The following is a 27,638-nucleotide window of genomic DNA, read 5'->3' as shown; positions in this document are numbered from 1 at the left end:
AGCACAATAATATTCCATTACAATCATATATCACATCTTGTTTAACCATTGCACAATTGACAGAGAATCGATTTCAATTTGAAATTCCAATTCTTACAAAAAGAGCCTCAATAAATATTTTTGTACAAATAGGTCTTCCTTCCTCCCTGCCCCCACTTTTTTTTTTTTTTGTATCATCCTTTTGTTTTGATGAGGCAATCTGGGTTAAGGGACTTGTCCATGGTCACATGGCTAGTGTCTGAGGCCACATTTGAACTCAGGTCCTCCTGACTCCAGGGCTAGTGCTCTATCCACTGTACCACCTAGCTACCCCCATATAATCCTTTTGAAGGACAAACAGCTGTTTCATTTTCAGGAGGTCCTGTTTCCCCTTCTTTGGGAAGGACTTCATATTCCATGAACCTTCTTCCCATTCTCCTCCCTGTCACATTCTTCTGCTCTCCAACCTCTGGACATAGGATTCTCTTCTGTCTTTTGGCCCTTTTCCTTTTTTTAAAAATCTTTAAACTCTACTTCTGTTTTTTTTTCTAGGAACACATTTTCTTTGATAATTTAGTAATTGGAAAGGTTTTGTTGTACCCACTTTACCAGACCTGACTACCCTTTGAACATATCTAATTGTTACTTGGTCATGGCATAAATACAAGTATCATATAGTTTGTGTAGGTCATGGCAGAATTTTCCTTGCCATCTATATTTGCTAGAAATGAAATCCTTAATCTTCAGTTTTTGATGGTAGCTATTGTTGTCAACTCCTGTAGTTAGTTGTTATTGCAAACCACTGTTGACACTCCTTAGAAGGGGCTCTTGAGGGAGGCTTTAATTATTTCATTCATTACAATGATCAGAAGTCAGAGGGAATTTCACATTTGGATTATTTTATTAGTGCTGTCTTAAAATGTGTTAATGCTTCAGTTGAGTGTGAATGACTAAATCAGAGTTCATCTTATAATCACAAATGGCCTACTTATTTACAAATGGTCAGGTTGTCACCAACAAGCTTTAATGTATATTCAAACATAGACTTTTGTGACTAATAGATTGGAATCAGGAGAGAACAGGGTGTAAGTCCTGCCTCTGACATATCCCGGCTATGTGACTGTAGACAAAATGCTTAACCATTCAATGCCCACAGACAATACACTAAGTCTATTTATAGAAGAGTTGCTGCACAGGTAGTTCCCACATTGGGAGTTCCACATGCTGCCAAATTTACAGATCTAGATCCACATTCCTCCTTTTTTCCCCCAATTGTTACCTGTCTCACAGAATTACCTACCTATCACACAGAAAGTACTTTAAAAGCCTTAAAGTGCAATAAATTAAACTTTAACAATAATAATAAAAAATAGCAATCCATATAAAAGAAAATATCAGATATTAATCACTTGAGTTTGTAGGATTATAGCATTCCTTAAAAATTAAAGTGAATTCTTGTATCAAACCAGCATATAGGTCAATTTGAACTTCTCTTATAAAAATTCAAGTTTTGACCTATATTTGATGTATAGATCAACCTTCATGCCCCTGCTGCTCCTGGCAGCTACCGCCAACCGAGTGCAGAGCTAGCTAAAATAACCCAGTGCTTAAGCAGCTAAAATTGTCTTGAAATTTCTTCATTTCTATCCCTGATGAGACCCTGGTTCCTGGCAAAATGCACTGTAATAATAACAGCAGTTGTGTGAGTGAGAGAGTGTGTGTGTGTGTATGTAACTTCATATACACTATCTCCTTTAATTCTCACAACTTTCTAAAACTCTCTATTTTTTTAGTTGAGAAAATTGAGACTTAGAAATATTAAGTAACTTGCCATGACTACATAGCTAGTAAACTAGGAATACTGATATATGTCAAGAGGATGGAGGTGGAATTCAAACGTGGGTCTCTCCTTGCCAAATTCTAGCACTTTATCCTCATAAATGTCTAATAAGAAATCTATTCAACTCTGGAACCCTGTGCTACAGTGCTTTCAATATGTAGTCTTTTATATAATCAGAATTATACAAATAGGACTTCAGCACTCCATTTCAGTGCATCCTCCACTTTATTTTTTTGTTGAATATTCATTTATTTTTTCCTTAACAATTATTTTATTATTCAATATTTTAGTTTTCAACACTGATTTCCACAAGCCTTTGAGTTACAAATTTTCTCCCCATTTCTACTCTCCCCCCACTCCAAGATAGCCTCTTTCCCCAGTCAGCTCTCTCTTCTGTCACCCCACTCCCCCACCCCATCCCCTTTCCCCCTACTTTCTTATAAGGCAGGATAGATTTCTATGCCCCATTCCCTATATATCTTATTTCTCAGCTGCATGCAAAAACAACTGTTTTTGAGCATTTGCTTTTAAAACTTTGAGTTCCAAATTCTCTCCCCTCTTCCCTTCCTACCCACCCTCCCTAAGAAGGCAAGCAATTCAACATAGGCCTCACTTGTATCATTATGTAAAACACTTCTACAATACTCATGTTGTGAAAGACTAACTATATTTCCCTCCATCCTATCCCATCCCCCTTTATTCAAGTTTCTCCCTTGACTCTATCCCTTTTCAATAGTGTTTGCTTTTGATTACCTCCTCCCCCTATCTGCCCTCTCTTCTATCATCCCCCCCCCACTTTTGTCCCCTTCCCCCTACTTTCCTGTGGGGTAAGATACCCAATTGAGTGTGTATGTTATTCCCTCCTTAAGTCAAATCCAATGAGAGCAAGATTCACTCATTCCCTCTCATCTGTCCCCTCTACCCTTCCAACAGAACTGCTTTTTCTTGCCACTTTTATGTGAGATAATTTACCCCATTCTATCTCTCCCTTTCTCCCTCTCTCAATATATTCCTCTCTCACCCCTTAATTTTATTATTTTTTAGATATCATCCCTTCATATTCAACTCACCCTGTGCCTTCTGTTTATATATGTATATGTATATGTATATGTATATGTATATATATATATGTATATATATATACATATGTATATTCCCTTCAACTACCCTAATGTTGAGAAAGGTCTCATGAATTACACACATCCTCTTTCCATGTAGGAATGTAAATGAAACAGTTCAGCTTTAGTAAGTCCCTTATGATTTCTTTTTCTTGTTTACCTTTTTATGCTACTCTTGATTCTTGTGTTTGAAAGTCACATTTCTTATTCAGCTCTGGTCTTTTCATTGAGAAAGCTTGAAAGTCCTCTATTTTATTGAAAATCCATATTTTACCTTGGAGCATTATACTTGGTTTTGAAGGGTAGGTGATTCTTGGTTTTAATCCTAGCTCTTTTGACCTCTGTAATATCATATTCCAAGCCCTTCAATCCCTTAATGTAGAAGCTGCCAGATCTTGTGTTACCCTGATTGTGTTTCCACAATACTCAAATTGTTTCTTTCTGGCTGCTTGCAGTATTTTCTCCTTGACCTGGGAACTCTGGAGTTTGGCAACAATATTCCTGGGAGTTTTCCTTTTGGGATCTTTTTCAGGAGGTGATCAGTGGATTCTTTCAATTTCTATTTTCCCCTCTGGTTCTAGAATACCAGGGCAGTTTTTCTTGATAATTTCTTGAAAGATGATGTCTAGGCTCTTTTTTGATTATGGCTTTCAGGTAGTCCAATAATTTTTAAATTATCTCTCCTGGATCTATTTTCCAGGTCAGTGGTTTTTCCAATGAGATATTTCACATTGTCTTCCATTTTTTCATTCTTTTGGTTCTGTTTTATAATTTCTTGATTTCTGATAAAGTCACTAGCTTCCACTTACTCCAATCTAATTTTTTTTAGGGTAAGATTTATTTATTTAAGCTGTCCCAATCACAAGCAAAATAGTAAAGTCAGCATATTTGTCACTGTGTGGTGCAAGTGAACTTAAGGAAGGTCCCCTATAATTTTCTGTTCCACATAGAAAGAAGGATGGTCCAACCACTGCTGTGGTCCCCCAGTGCTTGATTAGTATGGTCCCAGTTTGCTTTACTCATCCTCATACCCAGTTGGGAGAGGATTGAGGTGATAGTTATGAAACAGTGTGTGGTTTCTATCTTCCCATGGGAAGGGCTTGGTCCAGATGCGGAGGTGGGGGTAGGAGACGAATTTGGGCCGCTCGTGATGCTCCCGCGACTTCAGGTAGACGTTGAGCATGCTGACCGCCACCCCGGGAGCGCCACAAAGAAGGTCAGCGTCCTCCACATGTGGCCGGAGCCCTCCTCGGTGTGGGCGCTGCTGGCGAACGACCGCCTAGCCGCAGCGCGGACCTGGCCCAGCTGTTCCAGCAGCTGACCGATTGCCGTTACAGCCATCTTCCAACAAAATCAGCCACCGGAACCGGACCAATCTAATTTTTAAGGTGGTATTTTCTTCAGTGGTCTTTTGGACCTGCTTTTTCATTTGGCTAATTTTGCCTTTCAAGGCATTCTTCTCCTCATTGGCTTTTTGGAGCTCTTTTGACATTTGGGTTAGTCTATTTTTTAAGGTGTTATTTTCTTCAGTATTTTTTTGGATCTCCTTTAAAAGCAAGTCATTGACTTGTTTTTCATGGTTTCTTAGCATCACTCTCATTTCTTTTCCCATTTTTTTCCTCTACTTCTCTTACTTGCTTTTCTTAACTCTTTTTGAGCTCTTCCATGTCCTGAGACCAATTCATATTTTTATTGGAGGCTTTTGATGTAGGCTCTATGACTTTCTTGACCTCTTCTGGCTGTATATTTTGATCTTCTTTGTGACCAAAAAAAGATTCTATGGTCTGAGTCTGAGTCTGAGTCCTTTTTCACTGCCTGGCCATGTTCCCAGCCAGCTACTTGACCTTTGAGCTTTTTGTCAGGTTATGACTGCTTATAGAGTAGAGAGTGCTTTGTCCCAAGCTTTAGGGGCTGTCCTGCTGTTTTCAGAGCTACTTGTACTCCAGTCACTACAAGCTCTGCCACACCAGTGCTCCTTCTCCCCCAAGAACTGCCAACCAGGAACTTGACCCAGATCCAAGCAGGGCAAAGCAAACTCTGCACTCCTGCTCTGGTCTGCTGCTTTATTCCTCTCACCATGTGAGCCAGGAACTCCTGAAGCAACTGACGCTGGAGCTCTGGAAGCAGCCTTGCAGGAACTTCCTGCTGCTGCCACTGCTACCGCTGCGCCACCTCCACCACCCCGAGGGCTGGGGCCGGACTGCTCTCTAACCCGATGCAGCAGTTTCCCCACTAACCTGCTCCATGGTCTTTGGCATTTGTGGGTTGAGAAGTCTGGTAACTGCCACAGCTCAATGATTTATGTCCCTAAGGCCTGCTCTGGCCACTCTTGATCTGGCCTGTCCTGGTGTGGCCCATGATGGGCCGTGCTCTGCTCCCAGCACCGTGCGATAGACTCTTCCCAGTGACCATCCAGGCTCTCCTGGGCTAGAGACCTGCTTCCGTCTGCTATTTTGTGGGTTCTGCAGCTCTAGAATTTGTTCAGAGCCATTTTTTACAGATATTTGGAGGGATTTGAGGGAGAGCTTAAGCAAGTCCCTGCTTTCCAGCTGCCATCTTGGCTCTACCACCACATCCTCCACTTTGAAAAAAATTAGCTTTTGTATTAATAACTCGATCCAGATATCACATATTTATCTATGGGAAGTAATATGGCTAGAAATTTAGAGCTCCCAAGCAGAAAGCTGCATCTCTATAGGAACTTACCTACTCCTCCGGAGTGCTACTTATAAATATGGACAGAAGCAAAGGAAGCAGCTGAAAAGACATGTCTCCCTTGGACTGATCCTGTTTACTTCCTATCACTTGCCCATTTTCCCCTATTAGGGAGCCTGTGGAAGAAGTGATGCTTAGCAATTTGTAGAGTTAATTCAGTGGATGGTGTGATTAATTCAATGGTGTGAGACCCTCCATTCAGTTGGATACTGTCTCCAAATGAAGAAAACTGAACTGAGATTGGTATGATTGGTATCATGAGTCAGCATGGTAGCACAGTGCATAGAGCACTGGACTTGGGGCCAGGAGGATCTGAGTTCAAATTCTATCTCATATACTTACTAGCTCTGTCACTCTAGGCAATCAATTTCTCTATGCATCTGTTTTCTCATCTGTAAAAAGGAAAATCTATCTCTAAATGTATGATACCTTGATCAGTTGCTTTAGAAATGGACTAGGGAAAGGCCAGCTGCTTGTCACCTGTAGCTGAAGTGAGGAGGACTCAGGCATTAATATATCCAATGTATAAGTCAACTCAATTTGTGAGAAGACAAAAAATTAATCTTATGTGTTTTTTTTCCTCTTTTATGTTATCTAGCTCATCAATTCTATTCAAACATTTATTAAGCATCTAGTGTATGAAAGATACTCTGTTTGGATCTGAGGAAACTAAGACAAAGAAAAAACAGTTCCTGCCCTAGAGGAATTGATAATATATTTGATGATGCCACATGAAGACTAATAAAACAAATGGAAAATAGTTAGATCACAGAAAGAATACCAACAGCTCTGGGAAAAAGGATAATTTCGTGGAGGCGAAGGCATGAACTGGCATTTGAAGGAAGGTAAGCATCCTGAGAGGTAGAAATGAGAAGGAAATGCATTCTAGGCATGAGAAAAAGTTTGTAGAACTATATTGAGGCATGAGGAAAATTAATATTATGATGTATCATATTAATCTGAAACCCATCCTTTCCCCTATTTGGTCAGACCCCACTTTTTTCAATCTAGCTCACCTGGCAGTTTGTGAGGGGCATGGTCCCATAATATGATCACTCCCAGCCTAAGGCATCTGCTCCATAACCAGCTTCGGCTGGGCCCTTCCCAACTGGCCCCTCACTTCTTTTCACCCTGTAAACAGAGAACCAGCTTGGACTAGGCAGGCACTCCCCAGGGGACAAGTCTCTGGTCCTTGCTTTTCCTCATCAAAGGGGATGTCAAACCAGGGGGCACCTGATGGAGATGGTTTTTGTTTTTCTAGCTAAGATTGCTAGAGAAAGCTGGGTCTCATACAGCAATTAGCATTTCTTAAGTGTCAGAGAAGGGTGTAATCAGCCTCATCTGAAGGCCAGCCCACTTTTCCCAGCTGTGGACTAATCCTATCACCTGAGGTTTAGTCCTGGCCCTCCAACACTGAATTAATTGGGAGGAGCTGAGAACTCTTAACCCACCTCCTCGTTAAAATATCTACCAATTGGGAGTGCCTCACCTTTGCCAGGAGAGGTCCAAATGTCCTACTGTCAAGCCACTAAATTGATCTTGCTCAGGTCCCAGGCTTACTGCTGAGGTGCCTGCATGACCTTTGTTACTAACTGTATAGGCATCACTGTTATTAAAATGATATGACCATTTGATATGAGTTAAAATTAAAATGATCTTGCTTTGGAGAAAACTGTACCTCAGCATCATTTTTACTTGCCACAGGCAGGCAATGAAATGCAAAGTACAGAAAATAGCTAGTAGTTCAGTTTGTGTGGAATATAGAGGGTAAGAAGGGAATTAGAGTGAAATAAGCCTGGAAAGGTAAGTTATAGCCAGATTGTGTAGAGTCTTAAAAGTCAAGCTAAGGTGTTCATATTTTATCCTAGAAACAATAGGGAACCAGTAAAGTTTTCTTAGCAGGGGAGTAATATTATCAGATCTGTACTTCAGAAAGATTATTTTGGTAGCTGTGTGAAGAGAAGAGACACTAGAAGCTGGAAGAACAGTTAGGAGGCTATTATAATAGTCTGAATCAGGTGCACTAGAATGAATACTCAAGCCCTATTTGTATAATTAGGATTGGACAAAAGACCATATATTGAAAGCAGTATAGCATGGGGTTCCTCAGTTGAATAGGTTTTTTATTAGACATTTATGAGGATAAAGTGCTGGAATTTGGCAAGGAGAGGCCTAGGTTTGAATTCCACCCCTATCCTCTTAGCATAGGTCAGCATTCCTAGTTTACTAGCTATGTAATCATGGTAGGTCACTTAATATTTCTAAGCCTCAATTTTCTCATCTGTACAATGGGGAGGGTAGGAGTAATGATATCTATAATGCCTACTTTCATGATGACCTGAAATAGGATGTTGGGTGTTAGCTATGTAGTAGAAATAAAGGGATGCATGAGAGAGAGGTGGATGTAACATCAATAGGTCTTGTCAACTCATTGATTATAGGGGGGAAAGGAGGGAAATCATGAATGGCACTGACATTATGAATCTGGTTGAATGGAATGATGGGAAAGGTTTGAAAGATAAGTATTTTGAGGAAGGAAGATGAGTTAAAAGAGAGAAAGAGGAGGAGGAGGAGGAGAAGAAGAAGAAGGAGAAGAAGCTAGCTTTGAGACTAGGAGACTTAGGTGTAAGGAAAGAGATGATGATCCAGCAAAGAAAACAGACTTAGGTGGCAAGGGAGAGATGATGATCCAGCAAAGGAAACAGAGAGGGAAAAAGGGAGCTGTCAGACAGGAGGGAGGAGAAGTAGAAGAGCAGTTTCACAGAAGCCAAGGAACGTGAGGATATCTGGGAGGATGGGGTAGTCAGTGGTGTCAAAAACTACAGAAAGATCAGGGAAGATGACTGACCACTAGCTATCCTAAGAAAAACTAGTTTCTTTTGGATGATCTTGTAGCCTCAGGACTTGGAGGGATGATGTGATATTTCTGTTAACTTTGTTCAATGCCTTGTTATCAATCAAAAGTTCAGTTCCACATTCAGTACATTTTTTATTTTCGAAAGAACTTTTGGTGGTAGGGAATAATAAATTATACATTGAAGAGGTCCCACGTTTATCCTTACCTAAAGCTAAAGCTTTGTCTGAAATAGCCTAATATATTTCTTCTATCCTCTTTTCTACCCTGGAGAGGGTTTGTCAGAGGGGAGCACGGCTGCAGGTTTTGCCAATGATTTTATTTGTCAGAAGAACATGTAACATATTACCTATCTTTCTCTAAGTAATGGCAAAATTCAGTTATCCATATCAACTTTACTGTTCTACGTAGACATTTTAAGAAACTAAATGAAACCTTCCTTTAAATGTCAATGTAAACAACTAAACTTGTGTAGTAACTATTTACTTCAATTAATTTCAATGCATAAACTATCATAACATTTTTTACTCCATCTAAATTCCTATCAAGATTGTATATTCATTTTTATTAATTTTTCCATATCAGTTACTCAACAAGCATTTATTAACCATCTATCTAGTATCAGGAATTGTTCTAGGTGCCAGGAATGAAATATTCCCTGCCCTCAGGGTGCTTATATTTTTATACAATTGTAGTTAGAGTTCTTCCTATTTTCTTTTCTTCTTCTTGCTTGGATGGATAGAATGCCCAGTGCTGAGGAAATCATAGCCCTTTGGAAGTATGGAGGTGTGACCAGTAGAAACAAAGAATTGCCAAAGGAAGAGTTGTCTAGTCAAACCCTTACTTAAAGCACTGATCCAGTTGGAAAGATCCATGGCAAGTAGCAATCCAGTATTTTCTGCTTATTCTCAGTGGTAATGAACTTCTTCAACAATGAGCTTGTGGCTATTAACTCGCCAATGTTACCTGGAGAGGTAGTGTTGCATGATGGGTAGGCTTCTGGAATTGGAATTAGGAGAGAGCAGGGTGTAAGTCCTGCCTCTGTGACCATGGGCACAGTTATATGACTAATCAAATGCCAGCACATGAGATACAATCAATAAGTTCTATAGAAGTAGAGACTACCTAGAGTTACCAGGAAGGTTTTATGGGCCTTGATGAATGGACAGAATGTAAACAGGCAAAAAGGAGAAGGCAGAATATTTTTTATTTTAAAATGTACTTTTATTATGAACTTAATTTTGTATAGTAAAATCCAAAATTGAACGTGTATTCAAAACTATAATTAATGTTGGGAAAACTGGAAAGCAGTCTGACATAAACTAGGTATAGACCAATATCTTATACCATTTACTAAGATAAGGTCAAAATAGATACATGACATAGACATAATGGGACATATCATGAGTACATTAGAAGAATATGGAACATATTACCTATCAGACTTATGGGTAAGAGTCAAATTTATGAATAAATTAAATAAATAAAGTGAGCATCAAGAGATGTTAAAATGGATAATTTTGACTATGTTAAATTAAAAAGTTTTTGTACAAATAAAACCAATGTAGCCAAAATTAGAAGGAAAACAGAAAATCAGGAAAAAAATTCTATAGATAGTTCCTTGGATAAGGGCCTCATGTCCTGTTTTAACAATCCAGCTAGCAGCTTCTGTGGGGGTGTAAGATCTCCCCACAGCCAGCACCCAGGAGGCTGCCAGGCACGCCGGGAAAGCACAGGTTCTTTTTATTTGCTTAAACAAGGAAAGCATGGTGAAGGGGTTGACCAGATTTCTTTAATCCAGGATTCAGTTAGTTCAGAGGAGCATACAGACAAGCATCAACAGACAGACCAAACACAGATTCATTCAGCTAGTTCAGGGGAACAAACAACCAGCACCCTGAACTTTAGGTCATTCATTTAGTTCAGGGGAAAACAAAACCAGCACCCCGAACTTCAGAACAAAATACAAACAAATTACTAATATCAACAGACAGACCCAATACAATTCATAGTTACCAACATCTGGGCTCAGCCCGAGAGCAAGGGCTGGCCCAGAGTCACACTCGCCACTGCTCCCGCGCCAACCAGAAAAGGAAAGAGAGATCTTCAAGCCATCTTCTCCCCTCTTACAGAGTTTTTGACATCATCAAGCGCTGCCTGAATGACCAGGGCTGATTGGTTCTTGAGTTGGCCCCTTCCCCTAGGTTAACACCCAACAGGGTATGGCTCTGGAGTCAACACCTCCCCTCAGCCAGCCCCATGAATCATCACACAGGAAGTTCTCTGCTCCCAGGCATGGGCCTCTGGGCTTCCTGCCCTGGAAGAGAAGCTGTAGACCCAGCACCCAGCATGGCTCAATGAGATAAACTGAGTCACTCAAAGAAAACAAAGGCCACTCTGGCCACATGTCCCAAATACGCAGAGAACTTTTTCAATTTTATAAGAATGAGTTATTCCCCAGTTGATAAATGGTCAAAGGATATGAACAGGAAGTTTTTAGAAGAAGAAATCAAAGCTATATGTAGTCACAAAAAATGCTTTAAATAATTATTGATTAGAGAAATGCTAATTAAAACGAGTTTGAGATACCATTTCATATCTATCAGATTGGCTAAAATGATAGAAGGGAAAACTGACAAATATTGGAGGGGATGTGAAAAATTGGGACACTAATATCCTATTGGTGAAACTGTGAACTGGTCCAACCATTTTGGAGAGCAATCTAGAATTATGCCCAAAGGGTTATAAAACTGTATACCCTTTAATGCAGCAATACCACTATTAGGTCTGTTTCCTAAGGTGATTAGGGAAAAAGGAAAAAAAAATCTATATCTTCTAAAATATTTATAACAGCTCTCTTTGTGGTGGCAAAGAGCTGGAAACCGAAGGGATGCTCATCAATTGGGGAATGGCTAAATGAGTTGTGATATATGATTGTGCTGAAATACTAAAGAAATAATGAGCAAGTTGGTTTTAGGAAAAAAAAAATGGAAAGACTTTGATGAATTAATGAAGAGGGAAATGAGCAGTAGCAAGAGAACATTGTACAAAGTAACAGCAATATTGTTCAAAGAGTAACTATGACTGACTAAGCTATTCTGAATAATATGAATACTCAAGTCAACTATAAAGGACCTATGAAGGAAGATTCTATCCACCTCCAGAGAAAGAACTGATATATGAAAGTATGTATTGTATGGTTTCATGTATTTGTGTCAACTGTTGGCCTTGTCTAGTGTGGGGTTGAGAGGGAGAAGTGAGACAGCTTGGAGTTCAAAGTGTAACGAGAATAAAAATAAAAAATATAATTAAAAATACAACATGTAAATGATAATAATGTCAGTATTCTCTTTAAATCTTCTTCCAAATCTTTGATTGCCCATTCATATATTATGTTTATGTATATATTTTAACATATAGTCATAGTAAATATATTGATTGTTCTCATTCTTTTTTTTTGGTTAATTTTCTTTTTTTTTTACTTTTTTTTAAAAATTTTTTTATTTTTAATTTTAGTTTTAGTTTACAACACAGGGTTCTACATAATTTTGAGTTCCAGATTTTCTCCCCTCCTTCCTCCCTCCCTCCCCAAGATAGCATGAAATCTCATATAACTACCATGTATAACTTCTCATTGAATTAATTTATACACTAGTCAAGTTGTGGAGAATTATGACCAATGGAATGAATCATGAGAAAGAATAAACAGAACCAAAAAAACCCCCAAAAACAAAAACAAAAGAGAAGAAAAAAAGGGGGAAAAAAGGCAAGCATGAAGTGTGCCTCAATCTGCATTCAAACTTCATAGTTTTCTCTGGATATAGATAGCATTCTCCATTGTGAGTCCTTTGGAATTCTCTTTGTACCTTGTGTTGCTGAGAAGAGTGAAGTCTGTCAGGGTTGGTCCTCACAGAATCCATATATCTGTGGTTGTGTATAATGTTCTCCTGGCTCTGCTCCGCTCATTCAGCATTATGTCATGTAGGTTTTTCCAGGTTGTTATGAAGTCCGTATCATCCCCATTTCTTATGGCACGATAGTATTCCCTTACCTTCATATACCACAGCTTGTTCAGCCATTCCCCAATTGATGGGCATCCCTTTGATTTCCAATTCTTAGCTATATATATAGCTAGAGCCGCTATAAATATTTTTGTACATATGGGTCTTTTTCCCGCTTGTGTGATTTCTTTGGATACAACCCTAGAAGTGGTATTGCTGGGTCAAAGGGTATGAACATTTTTATAGCCCTTTGAGCATGGTTCCAAATTACTCTCCAAAATGACTGGATCATCTCACAACTCCACCAGCAATGTAACAATGCTCAGTGGTGTAGTGAGTAGAGCACTGGCCCTGCAGTCAGGAGGACTTGAGTTCAAATCCGACCTCAGACACTTGACACATTTACTAGCTGTGTGACCTTGGGCAAGTCACTTAACCCCAATTCCTCTGCCTTCCCACCTCAAAAGAAACAAAAAAAAATACTTCAATGATTGTTCTCATTCTAATATCTTCACTTTGCATTTCATATGATTTTCTATAGAAAGACATTGTATTCCTCATATTTATCATTTTTAATAGCCGTATAACAACCTATGACTTTGCTGTATCATAGCCTGCTTAGATAATCCCCAATTATTGGAGTATTAAATTGTTTCCAGTTGAGAGAGAGAGAGAGGGAGAAAGAGACAGAGATAGACAGAGAGAGAAAGAGTTGGGTATAGTGAAGAAGCTGGTCTGGCATGAACAAAGAGTTTGTATTGGGAATGAATATGTAAAGCGGGGTTATATTAGGGAGGACTTTGAAAAGGCATATTGTTTATTTTTGGCTCATCTACTCTATAGTGAGTTGTTAATTTTTCTAACATTGCTTTTAGTCCTAGAGAGAGGCAGCATGATACAATAAAAAGAACCTTGGATTTAGTGTCAAAAGACCTACGCTGGAATCCTGGCTATGCTACTTAATGCCTTTGTGGCCCTGAGCTAATTACCTTTTCTTGGACCTCAGCTTGCTCATCTGTAAAACAATCGTGTTGACCTAGATGACTTCTAAGGTCTCTTCTAGCCCTAAATCCCATATTTCTAGGATCTTGACAGCTTATATAGGCTGAGACACTCAAGATCATTGGCCTTCTTTTTCACTCTTGCTAAATCCATTCTTTGCCTCTGATGTTCTTTTTTTTTTTTTAAATCCCCAGAGGATCAGGAATATTTTGATATTAGTCCTAGAGATGATACATTGAGTAGTATATCCATTGCCTTTAAAAAGATATTTTATTTTGTTAAATATTTCTCAATTACATGAAAATTCTTTTAAACTTTGATTTAAAAAATTTTTGAGTTCCAAATTCTCACCCTGCCTCCTTCCCTTTCATCTGCCTACCCTTCTCTTTTCCTGGAGAAGGCAAGCAATTTGATATTGATGATACATATGAAGTCATGCAAAACATATTTCAAAATTAGCCTTGCTGCAAAAAGAAAACAAATAAAAAACCCAATAACAAGAACAAGTAAAGAAAGTTTTAAAAAAAGTATGCTTCAATCTGCATTCAGAGTTCATCAGTTCTCTCTTTAGAGGAGGATAACATTTTTCATCATGGGTCCTTTGGAATTATCTTGGATCATTGTCTTGATCAGAGTAGCTAAGTCTAATATTGCTGTTGCTATGTATAGCATTCTCCTGGTTCTACTCACTTCACTTTGCATCAATTCATGTAAATTTTCCCAGGTTTTTCTGAAACCATTGTGTTTGTCATTTCTTATAGCACAGTAGTATTCCATTACAATCATATATCACAAATTGTTCAGTCATTCCCTAGTGATGGGTAAGCTCTCCATTTCTAATTCTTTGCTACCACAAAAAAGAGCTGCCATAAATATTTTTGTACAAATAAATCATTTTCCCTTTTCTTTGTTTTCTTTGAGATATAGATCTAGTAATTGTATTCCCAGTCAAAATGTATGCATGGTTTTATATTTTTTTATATTTTATATTTCTATAATATTTCTTATATTTTGTATTTCTTTGGGTAGTTCAAATTGTTTCCCAGAATGGTTGTACTAATTTATAACTTTCCCAATAGTGCATTAGAATCCACATTTTTCCACATTCCTTCCAGAATTTGTTATTTTCCTACTCTGCCATGTTAGCCAATCTGCTAGGTGTGAGGTGGTATCTCAGAGTTGTTTTAAATGGCACTTCTCTAATCAGTAATGATTTGGAGCATTTTTTATGTGACTATCAATAGCTTTGATTTTATCATCTGAAAATTGCCTGTTCAGCTGGGGGATTGTTCTTGTTTTTATAAATTTGTCTCAGTTCACTATATATTTGAAAAAGGAGGCTTTTATCAGCCTTTATTAGAGAAACTTGCTGTAAAATTTTCTTCCTGTTTCCTGCTTTCCTTCTAATTTTGGCTGCATTAGTTTTGTTTGTGCAAAACCTTTTTAATTTCATGTAATCAAAATTATCCATTGTGCTTCCTATAGTCCTCTTTCTCTCTCATTTGGTCATTAATTCTTCCCTTATCCATAGATCTGACAGTTACATTTTTCCATGATCCCCTAATATATATATATATATATATGATATCACCCTTATGTCTAAATCATTTAGCCATTTTGACTTTGTCTTGTTATACAGTATGAAATGTTGGTCTGTACCTGGTTTCTGCCAAATTGCTTTCTGGTTTCCTCAGAAATTTTGGTCAAATTGTGAATTCTTATCCCAAAAGCTTGGATTTTGGGGTTTATCAAACACTAGGTTACTATGGCCATTCACTACGGTGTATTATATGGCAGCTAGGTGGTGCAGTGGATAGAACACTGGGCCTGTAGTCTTTGTGAGTCCAGAGTGGGCCTCAGATACTTACTAGGTATATGATGCTGGGCAAGTCACCTAAACCTTTTGTCTTAGTTCCTCATCTGTAAAATGAGCTGGAGAAAGAAATGGCAAACCACTCCAGTATCTTTGCCGAGAAAACCTCAAATAGGGTCACAAAGAGTTGGATATGACTGAAATGACTGAGCAACAGTCTCTGGGTTTGTTTTGGCAGATAGCTTCCCAAACATTTTTATTATTCGTAGTTATTTTAAATTGATTGTTTCTTTCTGTCTCTTCTTGTTGGGTTTTGTTTCAGTATATAGAAATGCTGATGGTTTATATGAGTTTATTTTATATCTTGCAACTTTGCTAAGATTGTTAATTGTTTCAGCTAGTTTTTTTAGTTGAATCTCTAGGGTTCTCTAAGTATCCCATCATATTATTTGTAATTGACATTTATTAGACACCAACTATATGCAAGGCATTATGGTCATCCCTTTACTCCTATTGTATCATTTCATCCTCACATCTCTACAAAAGAGAAAGGAGAAGCAAATGTAATTTCATTTTATCTTCAAAACATCTTAACAAAGAGAAGGGGGTAAGGAAGGAAACAGGCAACTAGGTAGTGCAATGGAAAGAATGTTGGGTCTGGAGTCAGGATGACCTGAATTCAAATGTAGCCTCTGATACTTACTAGCTATATAATCCTGGACAAGTCACTTGACCTTTGTCACAGTTTTTTCATCTTTGAAATAGGGATTAATGCTGTGGGTGTGTCTCAAATGGATCTGATTTCATAGACTTAAGAGTTTCCTCCAGAGGTATATATCATAACCCATCCATACCTGGTCCAAATGTAGTGGTTCCACTATCCTCATTGGCTTAATTGCAGTTGAATTTAAGACAAAACAAAAGATAGGCTCAGGAAGTAAGGTCAATGTTCTCTATCCACCTAGTCCAAACTTCCTTGTTTTTTATTTTTATAAATATCTGTCAACAGCAAAGCCTGGTGTTTTTATTTGGCCCATGAAAACTTAGTTTCTCTACAGGTAAAAGAAATGGCTTGTTGATAGTAGAGGAGAGAGAGATAAATATTTGAAAACAATGGTGATATATAAATAATGGATATCAATAAAAATTTAAAAAAACCTTTGGCACAGCTGTTGTAATTTATTTTTTACTTCTGGTTAATTTTAGAATGGTCAGCAAAAAATACAATAACATATGCCCCATTAACTTTGATTTTAATATTTCTGTTACTTGATTAATAAAAACCTGCAGGACACATATAACTCTTCACACATCTAATAAGCTGACATCTTTTTGCTTAGGGAAATCCATATTGAGGGAAAATGGTGTATTTTTTAATCTGTTTTTTGTCTTTGTGCTGGTTGCTGTTCTGTAAAGAATCCTGGCTATCTGGAGTATATTTAGCTCATTCAGCTGGGACACTTTCTTAATGGTATAGAGAGAACCAATTGTATCGTTTATATTGGAATTGAGAATTCTTCCTCCCTCAAGAATATTATAATCTCAATTTATTGTTTGAGGCATCATTGCTTTTGGAAAAATACAAAATGTGTTTTCTCTTCTCCTATTCAAGTGGGCAGTTTTTCAAATGGACCATAACACCAGCTTTCTCCATGAGTATTGGGCTACATCTCAGCATTGCATTCCAAAAAAACCTCATAAAAATGAGAACAACAAACAACAGAATGAATTCAAGGAAAGGAAAAAGGAGCTGTTAGAGGAGGTTTTTTTGTACAATATTCTACAAAGCTTGGACTTACAGAAGTTTAAGCACTTTCATAACAAATTATAATGCATTATATGTTTATATAGTACATTTTGTCCTCATAACAACCCAGGGTAGAGTGTAATGAAAGTATCATTATTCATGCCTGATGGAGTTGGAGAAGTAGGAGAAGCTGATGTTCATGGATGTTAAATGACTAGCTCAGGGTCACGCAGATAGTAAGAGGCAGAATGAGGCCTTGAATCTGAGTCTTTTAATTCTATATTCATTGCTTCATCCGCTATTCCACCTTAGGAGTCCAGCTCTGTCCTTTCCTATCTCTTGATTCTCTCCCTGAGTATGGTAATTATCAGCACTTTCTACTATCCAAATGTCAACTAATTCACAAGGCTTTTAATTTTCATGGCCAGCAGTTTATAGATGACATCATAGAGTGCCTTTAAGTACTGGGTTTCTTAAAATGGGGCACACCTCAGCAGAGAAGGATCCAGCTATTTTGGTCCCAAGGGCCCCTAATACCCAGGAACAGCAGCCCCAACTACAGCAAAAACGAGATAATATCTGTGAAAAGCTCTTCGCTCAGTGCCTGGCAAATAGTAGGCACTATAGAAACGCTTATTGTGTCTCCTTTCCCCTTCTCCAGAAGTAATAAATGTGTCCCCAATAAGCTTTGTGATTCATTATAAGAATAAGAATCCAATAAGACATAATCAGTTGAATGGGAATGAAAATTAATTAATAGTGGCTTAGATGGGATAGACATTAGAATTACAAGTGGGAGATCAGAGCTCATCTATCCCAATTTATGCTCTTTCTGCCTCACCTGAGTAAAGCTTCTTCCCACCTACTGTGCAAGGAGCAAAGGTAGCATCAGGGATCTTACTTGCCCTCATTGACACAAAGTGTTTCTGGGGTGCAAAAGTGGGAGGATGTCTGGTTTGCCTAGAAGAAAATGAGTGAGCAGCCTGGGGATTGGCTTACCAGCAGATTGAAAGAGGAGAAGGAATCTGTGCTTCCTTACTCTAAACTTCCAGTCCCTTCACCTCTTTCTACTCCATTGAAGGAACACATGGGTTAAATTTTTATACCCTTTACATCCACCTCCCAGAGTCAAAGCCCTGCTGGACCAGGGCTGGTTTTGGCTCTGTACCGTAGAGAAAAGAACACTGTATTTAGAGTCAGAAGATGGGTTCAAATCCAGCTCTACTAATTATTATTATTGTATTTGTGACATTGGTAAAAATCACTTAACCTCTTTAGGCCTCAGTTTCTTCATCTGTAAAATGAGGAGTTTGGACTTGATCTCTAAGAGCTTTCCAGTTCTAAAACCTATGACCTGCATATTCCCGCCCCCCCCCCTTTTCTGTTAAATTTGGTCTAACTTCATCAAAGGAATAGGTATTGGAGCATATCTCTTTAAAGGGTCGACTTTAGTGTTTTCTCTTATTCTAGAATTTAATACAAACAAACCAGCAAGCGAAACAATGTTTGGCAAGAAGGCACTTTTGCCAACTGTTGTCCCTTATAAGACTTCTTTGTAATCTTGTCTTCAGTGAAAATTGGCGGTTTAATGTTTAAGCCTTGGCCAAAGATCATAAGCTCATCCTGTTGTGCTTTTTTTGTATTAGTCTTCTTGGCTTGTTAATATGGAAATGAGAGAAACAGAAATTCGAAAACAAAGTATCAGGCCCCTGTCTAGAAATGTAATAGCTCATTGGGATGGTGGGACAAATTTCTTTTTTTTTCTTTTCCTTCCTTCTTTCCTGCCTTCCTTGTTTTCTCCCTTTCTCTTTTTTGCTCTCTCTCTCTCTCTCTCTCTCTCTCTCTCTCTCTCTCTCTCTCTCTGTCTGTCTCTCTCTCTCTCTCTGTCTCTGTCTGTCTCTCTGTCTGTCTCTCTGTCTCTGTCTCTGTCTCTCTCTCCACCCCCATCCCACTCCTCTCCATTGGAGGCAATTTGAGATAATGTGGCACTTGTAATTTCCTGTAAGCAAGTGTGTCCTGGGAGCAGCAGGCTCTTCCTATTCTTCTCTTCCATTGACTGAACCAACCTTTCCCTAGGACTCTGTGTTTTCAGATGAAAGTATTCAAGTTTTGCAGAAGTATAGGAGTCTAGCACATAACAAGCAAGTCTTTGTCTATGATTATTTAGAGAAAGGACATACGTTTTTATTTCACTCCTTTCCTCACTCCATTCCAAATAGGCTAGATTAAACATCCAAAGAATAAAGGGGTCACAAGGGGCCAGCCTGGCTACGTGTATGTGAAACTAAGGTCTTTTAATAATAACTGACAGAGCCCCTCAGCTGCGTTCCTAAATCACTGCTCAGTAATAGAGGATCGATGTTCTCCAAAGTAGGGTTTCTGGGATAGCTCTACTTCACCATAAAAATAATCATAGAATTACAGAATTAAAACACTGAAAGAGACCTCAGAGGCCACACATTCCAACTCATATGTGAACAAAAGTCTCCTCTTACTCCTTCACCAATAAGTGATTATTCAGCCTCTGCTTGAGAACCTCAAATAAAGGAGAACCTGCTTTTTCCTAGGTAGCTCATTCCATTTTTTGTTAGTTCTAATTACTCACAAGTTTCTCATTATGCAATTGGTTCATTGGGCTTGCTATCCACTAGAAACCCAAGATCTTTTTTCAGATGGACTTCTAGCCACATCCTGTGTTTTTGAAGTTGATTGTTTGATTATAATAGTAACTAAGAATAGCTAACATTTATGTAGTCCCTACTATATGCCAGGCTACGAGCTACGAGCTTTACAATTATTGTTTCATTTGATCTGCATAACTTCTCTGAGATGTAGGTGCTATTATTATCCCCATTTTACAGATGAGGAAACTGAGGCAAACAGAGACTAAGTGACTTGTCAGGGGTCACACAACTAGCAGTCTGAAGTCCTATTTGAATTCATATCTTCCTGACTGCAGCACCTAGATGAATTAAATTTCACATAGATTTAGCCCATGTTTTGACACTGTAGATACTTCCTGACAAAAACTCAAATAACACCTTCTCCCATCCCCCTATTAAGTTAATTCCCTGAATACAATTAAGCAAAAAATGCTGGGTTTAATAGTTGCAATTGATAGTGTATCGCTTTCCACTTCTGTCTTTTACCAGTTGTTCACAGAAAAGAAAGAGATGTATTTTAATTTTGATAGTATGGTACCAATATCGTCACTTGTATTTGACCAAATTTCTCCTGCCTCTTTGTGTGTGTGTGTGTGTGTGTGTGTATTTTAACTTTAACTTTGGTGTTATTGTAAGTATTGTTCTTTTGGCTCTGCTTTCTTCAATCTATTCCTTCACATGTTGTCCTATGTTTCTCTGAATTCTTAATATTGGTCATGCCTCATGGCACAATATTTTTCTAGTCTTTATAGGTCATTGTTTAGTCATTTTCAATCCTTGGACAAACATTTTATTTCACTTTTTTTTTGAGGGGGGACAGCAAGGCGATTGGGGTTAAGTGACTTGCCCAAGGTCACACAGCTACTAAGTGTCAAGTGTCTGAAGTCACATTTGAACTTAGGTCCTCCTGACTCCTGACTCACTGCGCCACCTAGCTGCCTCCTTTTTGTTTCATTTTAAAAAATTCTATTTAGTATTTTTCAATCAACAAACATCTGCCTTCTTACCCTCCCCCTCCCTTAACCCCCAATTGAGAACAAAAGAAAAACCCCTGTTACAAACAAGTGTCATTAAGCAAAACAAATTTCTGTATTGACTATGTAAAAAAAAAGTCCCGATTTGTCTCTAAGTCCTTCCCCTCTCTATCAGGAAATGGGGAGCATGTTTCATCATTAGTCCTCTGGAATCATGTTCGGTCATCATGCTGATTAGTTCTTAATTTTTTCAAAGTTTTTTTTGTCTTTACCATATTATTGTCATTGTATTTGTTGTTGTTGTGTGTGTATTCTTCGCTCCTTTGACCAATTCAGATGAGAGTGAGGTTGCAATGTCAGCTCGCTCCACTCCTCTTTGTTTATAGAGATGTTTACTCACACTGATTATATGAGATATTTTCCTCTAACCTTCCTTTCCTTCATTCTGCCCCCCCATTGTATTCTTTCCCCCCTCCCTTTTCATTCTTCATTTAGCATCATCAAGATATAACAGGACCACTCCCAGGCACTGTCTAATTAGACTACCTCTATGACACTGATGACATTAGGTCTCAGAGGGACATATGTATAGTCTTCCCATATTTGAATGTAGGTACTTTATCCTTGTTTAGTCCCTTACCATTGTTCATTTGTGTTTGACTTTTTATGTTTCTCTTAATTCTTGTGTTTACACTTCAAAATTTCTACTCAATTCTGGTCTTTTCATCAGGAATTCCTAGAAGGTCTCTATTTCATTAAAGATCTATTTTTTTCCTCTGGTAGCATTATATTCTGTTTTGCTGGGTAAATTATTTTGTCTGTCAGCCTATGTATTCTTTGCTTTCTGGAATATCTTACTCCAGGTTTTCTGTTCCTTTATAGTGGTAGCCAATAAATTGTGTGTGATTCTGACTGTGACTCCTCAGTTCTTGGATTCTTTCTTCCTGGCTGCTTGTAGTATTTTTTTTTCTTTGACCTATAAGCTCCCTGTTGATCTTGGGAATTTTCATTTTGAGGTTTCTTTCAGGAGTAACCAGTAGATTCTTTTTACTCCTGTGTTGTTCTCTGGTTCTAAGAGATCTGGGCAGCTAGGCTGTTTTAGGTCATGGCATTCAGATAATTCTTAAATGGTTTTTTTGATCTGTTTTTTCAGGTCAGTTGTTTTTGCTATGAGTTACTTTATATTTTCCTCTTTTTACCCTCCAGTCTTTTTAATTTACTTAATATTTCTTATCTCATATCTCTTTGGCCCATTCCAATTTTCAGGGGGTTTGTTGCTTGAACAAGGTTTTATAATTCTTGGGCTAAGCTGTTCATTTCCTTTCCAATTCTTTCTTCTATAACTCATTTCTTTTCCAATTTTTCCCCTCGAGCACTCTCTTTCGTTTATTAAAAACATTTAAAACTTTTTAAGTCTTCATCTCTTCCAGGAATTCTAGAAAAGTTTGTACCCAAGCTGTGTTTTTCTCTGAGGCTTTGCTTGTAGATGTTTTGGAGGTATTATCTCTTTCTACTTTTGTGTCCTGAGTATCCCTGTCACCATAATAGATCATTATGATGTGATCTTTTTTTTTTTTTTGGCCCATTCTTCTAGGCTACTTCCTGACTTTAAATTTGGATTCTGCACACTTCTGGAGCTGGGCTGATCTTGTCGCTGCTTTCTTGGGATATTGAGTGTTGCGTTATTCCATGACCTTAGGAACAGGCTGGGGACCTTCAAGCTTTTCGATGCTCTCAAAATTATAAGATCCAGAGCAAAATCTGATGGCTGCCTCCACCTAGTATGTGCTTTGCAAATTCTTGACCTCTTTTTGGATCTGAGCAACAGTGGAATGCTGCTGGTCTCAGCTAGCTGGGAAGCTCTTCTGGCTCAAAGGGAGAGAAATTTGGCCTTGCCTTTGTTCTGGGATTCCTACCCTGGTTATTCTTCTATAGGCTTCAAGTTGGACTCGGGGCTGGAACTGAAACTCCCCTCTGTGACATATAAAAAGTTTGAGAGACATAGTTTCTGGGTAATTAATCATCTTATTAATCATGCTATCAATAATTAATAAAAGGGTCAGTGGCACTCTTGAATGTCAAAGATCCCTCCTGGAATGCACTTAACACTTACATGGTCTTGGAAGAGTGGGTGTTCCTGAGGGTGTCAATCAAAAATGATTGGTTAACAATCAATGAGAAAAATGAATATTATAATGAGAGGTGGACCTATTCTAATGAGGGGCTGAAATTTTGTCACTTATGGACAATGATAGACTATATCAAGCCAGACCACCTGTAGCCTTGGGCAATCTAGCTTACCTGGTGCAGTGCTCTGTGTAACTATCCTGGTGAAACACTGTCCCTAGTATCTGGAGACAGGAATAAAAGGAATGAATTTTTTGATAGTTGCTCCTTGCTAAAGGTCATTAGCCAAAGTTACAGATACACATGTATGCTATTTTAGTGTCATGTGTTATTATGCATGTACACAAAATATGTTCTCAAAGATAGCTTGGATTTTTTTTTACAGTTGTTCATTTTGAATATTGAATGGAAGAATGGCATATCTTAAAGAATTTCATAGTTGTCAGTGACATGGTTGGAAATAATAATGACCCAGAGATTCCATTTTAGTAACTTTACTTACTTAATTCCAAGTCATTTTCCAGAATAGATGAACCATTTCATATCTCCACCAGTGGTTAATTAGCATACTTGTCTTATCCAGAAATGAGTTTTTCCATCTTTCCACATCTTTTCTGACTTGATAGATGTGAAGTGTCTAGACCTTTTGGTAATGACTCTACAATCTAATGTATTAACTCAACTCTGATGTATAAACTCCTAACATTGAGTCATCTGAAAATTTTAGAAGTGTGCCATTTAGGCTTTTATCCAAGCGTTGCTCCATATCAAACTCAACAGTTTGAAAAATGCTGCTTCTGCTGCTCATTCTTGGAAGCCTCCTATGCCTGAATGGTCATGAACCCAGAAGTGACCTCTATTTTTTCCATTTGTTTCACTTTTCCCACAATCCCCCCTAATAAAATCAACTTTTAAAATAACATATATACCTCACAGGAATTGGAGTTGATTTTCCCATGAATTCTCAGTCTCTGGATCCAGATATCCTGGAAAATGTAGAACTTTCCTCTCTTGCCCACATATGCTCTGTTGGTCATAGGTGATAATGTTAAGCCGCACAGGGCCAACCACATGTGGATCCCTTTGATACTCTGCTAAGCCTCCTTCCAAGTTGACATAATTTTATGTTCAACTCTACTTCAGCATCCACTGACACACAGTGGCCTGGTAAGTGAGTAATAAATACTTGTTGACTGACTGACCATAACATGCCAGATACCATTGAATCTTACCAGAATATGAAGATTAGTGAGGCTCAACATATGTGAATGAATGTATTGTTGTCGTTCAGTCATTTCACTCCTGTCTGACTATTCGTGATCTCACTTGGGATTTTGTTGGCAAGTATAGTGGAGTGATTGGCCATTTCCTTCTCCAGCTCATTTTACAGATGAAAAATGAGGCAAACAGGGTTAAATGACTTGCCCAGAGTCACACAGCTAGTAAGTGTCTGAGGCCAGATTTGAATTTAGGAAGATGAGTTTTCCTGACTCCAGGCTGGCATCTATGCATTATGATACCACCAAGCTGCCCTGCACGAATGTGTAGGAATCTGGAAAATGACTGTTTTCTTTCCTCTCTCTACTCAGCCTGTATCCACATAGTGGAAGCGATTCTCAGAAGTCTCAGAAATGGAAAGGCACCTGAGAACACATTTTTCTTGGTCCTTCTTGTTTTCCCTTCTTTCTGCAGGGTTGTATTTGAACATAATGAGCCTAATCCTGTCTATTAATTAGGGTGCTGTCTGAACCCTCTTTGCCATCTCTAATCCTGTTGTCGGCACTGAGGTTTCCCTGATGTATTACAGGCCTTACAGCCTGCTAGGAAGAGAGAATATGCTCAAATTTTACAAGTACGTGAATAGCACAAATTCTCGTTTCTTAGTCCTCAGGATTTTTTGAGTAATGACAGCTGTCATAAAAGCAGAGGCTCTTGCAAAAGGTCACAAAGTATTATCATTCTTACTACAGAACTGTAGGAACTGAATGAATGAATTTGCTGAGGGTTGTTCCTTGTTAATGAGCCTTAGCTAAGGTTTAATCTTTAGCTATGACAGCTACACATACATGTTATTTTAGTGTATATGGCTTTGTATACACACCCATAAAAATGTAGTGTGATAGGGTGATAGTCTTGATACACTTTTTTTCTACATCTGTTCATTTTGAGTACTGAAGAGCATTTCATAGCTGTGAGGGACATGGTTGGAAATAATAATGTTCCTTTTATGTAGCACACAGTAGATTTTAAGGGGAATCTTTCTTTTTCTCCTCACCAGGGGAAATGTTCTTATAAAATGCATCTCAGATGAACTTGACATTTTGCTCTCTCTGCAACAGGATTCTCAAAGCTAAAAAAATGAGGCTAGATGGCTAACTGCTACAGAATATAACTTACATTTAACTTTCTCCAAATTTCATTCCTAAGATCCCCTTCCTTTGTTGTCTGATCATTCTATATACTGAAGCTTAAAAATAAACGAAGGCCACCCTGGGTTGACAAAATTTTTTTTCGGAATTTAAGACAAAATTTATCAGGAAGGAAAAATAAGACTCAAAGTAAATATTCTCATTAGGGAATTTTAGCCTTTTAGGCAAAAATCTGTGCATTGACTATAAATACTGACGTTTGTGCTCAACTGGCTGAATATGTTTAGAAGAGCACATGTCCTGTCCAGTTGTGTGCCTGACCCTATGACAGCTACAGTGCGTGCAGTGGCAGTGGGTCTTCCTGATGCGCTGAGTTTGAGAGCTACTGACACGGTCATAGCTAGAAGGCAGAAAATTTGAAACAAGTCATGCTTTGTGGTCTCATACTTCCATGGCCATCTTAGATTTTTATATGTTGAAATCAGCTGAATATAAAACTTAAGGAGAGTGGCACAGTGAGTAGAGCACTGGCCCTGGAGTCAGGAGGACCTGAGTTCAAATGCGGCCGCAGACACTTGACACATGTACTAGCTGTGTGACCTTGCGCCAGTCACTTAACCCCAATTGCCTTGCCAAAAAGCAAGCAAACAAACAAACAAAACTTAAGGCAAAGGCTTAGAAGGGAATGTAAACCAATAAAAGGAATATAAACAAGAAAAGCTTAGGCATGTATGGAAGGGAGGAAGGAAAGTCCCACCTGTTTTCCTTTGGTGCTATTAAGAAGTCTAGGGGCATATGCATGGGAACTTCCTTTCATTTTTTTTAGGTTATCTGCTTGTAATGTTAGTGATGAGACCACTCTTTCCAATTAACACAGATGCATAGCTTCTATACAGCTCTTGTATGTCTGTCCAAAAATCCTCCAGAGGGTTCACCCAGTAAGCTTCTTTTGTCTCTTTGGACTCCTTTTCTTGTGACTTTGCCTCTCTAGAGAAACCTCCACCCTGAAACTCTATTCTCCTGATTGAGGACTTCTTCTGAGACCACCATTTAAGGAAGAACTCCAGGGATGAGTCACCTCACACAAGCCTAAACTCACTCCCCAGCCTCTTTCTTCTTCCCTGTCACCTTGCCCCCATTTAGATACCCTCCTTGCCCCTTCCAGTTCCCCTATATCTATTATCTTCTCTTATTAGAATGCAAGTTCCTTGAAAGTAGATACTACATTATTCTTTTATATTTGTATCCCCAGCATTTAGTTCATTGCCTGGCACATAGTAAACGCTTAACAAATGCTGTGTTTATTTATCTAGACATTATTTAAGAACTAAGTCAGAGCACTACAATTTCAGCTTAAGGCAATTTTATTTCTTGCTCAATAGAAGAGAGAAGCTACAGACTCAAACTATGAAAAAACTATAGATATCAAAGACATGCCCTTCATTCAAGATGAATATAAGTTATAAGTGAACAATTTAGAATATAAAAAATTTTTAAAAATCACATGACAGTGGTACAAAGTTAGTAGATTCATGAGGGAATGTGGAGAGTCAGTGAGTCTTGACAGCTAAGTAGGGGGTTTTGAAATATTCTGAAAAAGTTAAAAATATTAATGGATAATTAATTATAGCAAGTTGAACAGGTTAATTTAATTAAATTTTTTTTTACTTTATGGGTTTCAAGGTTAGTTAACAAGGTAGCAAGTTAGGTAGCAAGTTTTATCATGTGAAAGAAAAAATTTCAAAATCATTTATAGGTAACAGTGCCTAGACCAGGGGTGGGGAACCTGTGACCTCAAAGCCACATGGGGCCCTCTAGGTCCTCAAGTGCAACCCTTTGACTGAATTCAAACTTGAGGATCTAGAGGACCTCAAGGCCACAGGCTCCCCACCCCGGTCTAGTCCATCTGTAGTCCTTTCTACAGACTCTCTCAATGCCAGACTCTAATGTCAGACTCTCTAAAAGCACAACAAAATAAAATAGGCCTAGAGTCCTGATTCCATAGTACCAAAAGAGTATGTTCACTATCCATCAACTTTCACTTCTCTTATATTACTGCCCTCTCTTCCCATTCAGTAGCCCATCTTCTTGAAAATATCTTTCATGACACATTTGCTGTATCATGATTTACTGCTACAACCTGTTCACTGTTACCATACATAGCTCCCTTCTCCTTTTGTGTGATTTGCAGCTCTAATTCTTTGGAGATTGTGCTATTTCACCATTTGCAGACTGAGAGCATCACCAGAAGGTTGGTTTTAAAATGAAGGGTATTCATATCAGTGAGAATGTTGGAGACATTAAAAACACTGTATAATTTTCTAAATATAATCCTGTCTGACTGCTTCCTATTATTCAATTCTGGGCTAACTTAATTGTCTATTTGTAGTGTTTGTCCAAGATATATATTACGATGGACCCCTTCTCTGGGTAATC

At 38.3% G+C, this 27,638-nt stretch overlaps 1 pseudogene; it reads right to left on the bottom strand.

Annotated features, from left to right (window-relative positions):
• Positions 1-3,952: 3,952 nt before the first annotated feature.
• LOC118834420 lies at positions 3,953-4,278 on the bottom strand (annotated as a pseudogene).
• Positions 4,279-27,638: the final 23,360 nt, after the last annotated feature.

Source organism: Trichosurus vulpecula, chromosome 1 (genome assembly GCF_011100635.1).
Source record: "Trichosurus vulpecula isolate mTriVul1 chromosome 1, mTriVul1.pri, whole genome shotgun sequence".
NCBI lineage: Eukaryota > Metazoa > Chordata > Mammalia > Diprotodontia > Phalangeridae > Trichosurus > Trichosurus vulpecula.
The sequence above is the reverse complement of the archived record's forward strand: the minus strand, read 5'-3'. Positions and strand labels throughout refer to the sequence as shown.